Source organism: Dysidea avara, chromosome 4 (assembly GCF_963678975.1).
Source record: "Dysidea avara chromosome 4, odDysAvar1.4, whole genome shotgun sequence".
In the NCBI taxonomy this organism is placed as follows: domain Eukaryota; kingdom Metazoa; phylum Porifera; class Demospongiae; order Dictyoceratida; family Dysideidae; genus Dysidea; species Dysidea avara.
In genome coordinates, this window is record NC_089275.1 from 20,575,002 (window position 1) to 20,580,070 (window position 5,069).

Consider the following 5,069-nt stretch of genomic DNA (forward strand, 5'->3'; position numbering starts at 1 on the left):
TTCCAGGTTTGTATCAAGGTACATATGAATCATACATTGATGTTATTGGGGATAAGAGAGGTGGTAGGATGACACAATTGCTTAATCGTGATCCTAAATTGTGGAAACAACTCTATGACAGGTTAATATCAGTTACCAGTGTACCAGTAAAAATATTTCATGTTATCCGTAATCCATTCGACAATATTGCTACTTCAGTATTGTTTGTTGCCAAACGTTCTCCAAATTCTACTAAAAGTATCACTGAACTGAAACAAGAGGGCCATGTCTACACATTTGATCCAAAGTTAATTGACAGCCATACTAAAGTGTACTTCAAGAATTACCAAGCCATAGAGGATGCCAAAGTGAGATTCGACCTTGATATAATAGAGGTACATGGTAAAGATCTGATTGCCGATGGAAAGAAAGTTATCAATGAAATGTGTGATTTTCTACAAGTGACCTGTGACGACCATTTCATAAGTGTATGCAGTGATAAGATATTTCCAAAAGAGTCAAAAACACGTTACCAATTCCACTGGGAAGACTATCAAATCAAAAACGTTCAAAATAGAATTGAGAAGTTTAGTAATTTACATAGATATGTTAAATTTGATTCATGATGACAAAATCTGAATTTGTGTATAAGCCTAATTTGTTCTCGTATCTCTTCTGCATCTTGCACCTAACTAATGCGACATGCATGGATACCATGATAATCAACTAGAGCACTTATTTGTGGTCATTTTTATATACATGAGGAGGATTTTAATATGGCAACCTCTCATTTTAGCTATTTTCCAATATGATATCCAACTAATATAAATATAGCCGGCTATTACTCTGACCCCACTCGGGCTTTTGTCGTTGGTTGATTTCTAGAGAGTAGAGACTTGATACACTCTTTAGTTTTCTGAAGCTATGCTACTTACATAGATTGCAATTTGAATTTTGTGCCTATATATGTATTCAAGTGCAAAATTTGATATCAATATATATATATATGTACAAAGGTGTGGGGACAAGGGCAGGGTACATGTCATGATGTCACACATCTACACTAGTGTAAAAATAATTTAAAAAATTAAAACATGGGAATAGAGATCGTTGAAAAGAGTTAAGAAAAAAGGGTCAAACAAGCCAGCATGTTAAACACACAGAGATCTCTATTTGGACTCAATGGGTATAGTAAAAACTAAGAAAAAAAATAGTTTCTCTGTAAATCAGGGGCAGGTAAGTACTGAGAATGCTTCTGTAAAAATGTTTATTGGAGTCCAATAGAGATCTCCCTGTGTTTAACATGCTGGCTTATTGTTTCCATACTTTTTTTCAGTTTCTCAACGTTTTAATTTTTAAATTTACTTTTACACCAGTTTGTTTACTTTTTATAAAGTGTTGGTGGTGCTTGATATTACACAGTATTAAACGTGTATATCAAGTTAGTCATCATGTACAGTAGCTGTTAAGTAGTCAGCCTAATAATAATATCAGAGTTAGCAAACACCAGTGTATCATTTCCTTACCATTGAATATACTTTGTACTATACAGCTTTGACATATCCAACTATAGGCAGTGTATAGCATATCATGCTGTTGTCAGCAATGGTATGGCTTCTGATTATTATATGCATGCACACTTGTGTAGCCATGTGATCACAGTAAGTCAAGTACGCAGTAGTACACAACAACATTGTTGCTCTGGTATAAACTTAATACACTGTAGTTAAATATAGGTAATGATATAGGGTTTCCAAATGAATGTGTTAACATGAATAGATTGGATACTTATTAACACATATTAACATGTTGATTACCCTTGCAGAGACTAAGTCAGAAGATCAATGGCAAAGCCAAGTGAACCTACAAGAAGCAAATTAGGGTGTTATCTCATATATAATATGCATTTAAAAATAGGTCATGGACATGAAGAAAAACATAAGAAGGAAAGTTATGTAGTTTTTATCCCCAAAAAGTATTCGCATTTTGCTCTAGCCCTAGCTGTGAAAGTAAAACAATAATAAGAAGATAAACAAAATGGCATATTTCAGTTATTTAAACAGTATACTTTTGACTTGATATTTTCCAGTGGACCTATACGTACTCCCAAATTAACTTTTAAGCCTTCTTTTGTGAGCTTCCTAAGGTGGTGTTTAGGTGTGTGTTAATTAGGATTTTGGCAAAAAACATAGGCGGTCTCTATTATGAACCGCTACCTTGTATACTAATTCCCAATCACCCATGCACATGTTTTCCACCATAATATCTCAACTTGGTTCATGGGCTGATACACTTCAGAGAGGTATGCCAGTAATCTATGTTTGAAGGGGCATCTTTGAGGAGGTTAGGTAGTGAATCGTTGCTCATGGATTTTTGCCTTTAAAAAGCCACTACTATTGATATTTACATTACATCAGAGGGAGTCACCATTTAATATGATGCATGGAATAATTCAGCAAACTCCAATTCACCTCCCCTCTTGATAAGTGACATATCTGGAGTACATGCACTTTCAGTCATTATGCCAGTATCACCAGTGCATCAAGCAGAAACAAACAACTACAAAACCATCACATGACTTTCAATTAGTCCAACTGAAACCACTCACATGAATTTAATATAACCAGTGAATGAACACACAGTGTCAGCTTTGCAGAGATGGTGACATACTGACATGATGACGTAGAGAAAACACCAGTATAAGCAGTTTGACACCAGCACCCATGCTTTTCACATGGACAACTGTATGTGCCAGCATTCTCTAAGGTTGTTACTTTGATGACATTAAGCAAATTGGACAATATACACAACAGAAAAAGCATCATGGTGTAACTTACACAATACACATTGTGTACAACCAGATTCTTTGCTGACATGCATTATTCCTATCGTATTATATTGTGCTTGATATAATGTGTGCATCTGTTATTAGTTTGTTTAAATTTAGTGGCTATATGTGAGTTTTAATGCACCTACTATTTTTTTCTAACTCCAAATACAAGCAAAATGAATTACATAGAGATTTTATATATAGAAATAGAAATAATGCGTTTACACCTAGTCTTTACTTGGGATGCAGGCGACAGCCACAACCTACATTTGGAGGGTAATATTAGTAATGTGCATTTTGTATGGGACACCTAATACTATTATACATACATACTTGAACTTCAGTGCAAATTTACAGCATATATTATTGCTCTGGGAGTTAGCTATTTACAGTATGCACAAATGTATTCATGTACAATGTCAACTTGTGCCTACATTGCGGGAATCTGTTAATGCGACCATGAACACTTCATAATCAGGCCAACTGCATGTTGTTAAACTGGACGCTTGCATGGTAATGGTTCCGAAAGCACATATGCCAAGCTAAATTAGCACATCTTGGTAATCAGGACACTTCATCATGATTATATATATAACTTCATGATATATGAACTGGGTTTGTTTCTATTTTCTAGGTTCATGCTCATGCTGAATTGCTCTAATTGTTTACAAGGTATTGGGTATGTGGTTGCTTTAATCACTGCATGTCTCTGAGTAAATAATGCTATTGCAAAGATTTCTCTCAATGGCCTGCAGTGACGTCGACTTGAGTGACAGTGAGTCAACAAGCTCATCATCTTTAGGATCCCTAGCTCATGAGAAACATGGTTCAAGGCTGCCCAGGTCCATCCATGGATTTTTGTCCTTCTGCACCTATTCAAACATAAAAATAACATCTTTAAACAGGCTGTAGGACCAGGTGTCCTACAGACCTCCAGCACTTGTGTTATAAAGCTTTGATACAGGTTTTTGCAATTGAATTCGTCGCCTTTGCAATTGAATTCGTCCCGTTTGCAATTGAATTCGTCGGTATTGCAATTGAATTCGTCGGTATTGCAATTGAATTCGTCCCGTTTGCAATTGAATTCGTCGCTTTTGCAATTGAATTCGTCGCTTTTGCAGTTGAATTAGTCGGTTTTGCAATAGAATTAGTCGCGTTTGCATTACAATTCGTCATAAACAAAACAGCTCCAAGAAACCAACCCTTTCATTAAGAGATGAACTATTTATGCCTTGGAGAGTTACACTTGAGACACTAGAAGGTAATTGAAGCTGGTAGTACGCGAAGTTGATAGCTGTCTGACAAGTTAATTAGCTTGCTCGCGAGTGACCACACCCATCGCGAATGGCGTAGTAGAGTTTGGAATGTGGTTGGAGAGGCTGTAGAGGAAGAATTATTGCCTTATAAAGAGTTGTTTACTACTGTTGTACTCGAACAAGTTCTTGTAGCAGCTGCTACATCATGTTTTCATGTTTGCTCCAGCTGCCATTCTTGTTATGGACGAATTTAACTGCAAAAGCGACGAATTCAATTGCAAAAGCGACGAATTCAATTGCAAACGGGACGAATTCAATTGCAAAACCGACGAATTCAATTGCAAACGGGACGAATTCAATTGCAAAAGCGACGAACTCAATTGCAAACGGGACGAATTCAATTGCAAAGTCGCCGAATTCAATTGCAAAAACCTGTAAATAAATTAAACTGAAATACATTAAAAAATATATAAAATCATAAGTGCTTTCACTATTCTGTGTACAGCAGTAGTCACTATAGTCACATTGAGTATATCCTTTCAAACAATTTCATCCTTCACAGTTCATGATCATATACATCTTCTCAGTGAAGCCACCTATCAGAAATACTGCATGGCATACTGTAGCTAGTTGGTGATTTAAACCAGCATATAAGGACCTTGCAATTGATCTGTCACAGACATGTAATTTTGTATAGCTACAGTAGCTGCAAATGTAATGTAGATATTAATATTGTATGCTATAAAAGGAACGATATAGCCATGGGACTATAGAGTTCTTTGCAAATTGCACACATCCATGTACACTTTGTATAATTGATAATTTATGATGGAAAGGATAATATTCACTTTAGAGATATATAGTATAAAGAGAAGTTAACTTCAAAATTTTCTGATTACTATTTGACTACTTAATTTGCTTTTCAAGTTCACCTATGTAAAGGACCACATTTGCAACATAATAACATCATGTAACAAAAAGCTTGGAAACAGCTGCAGCCTTGT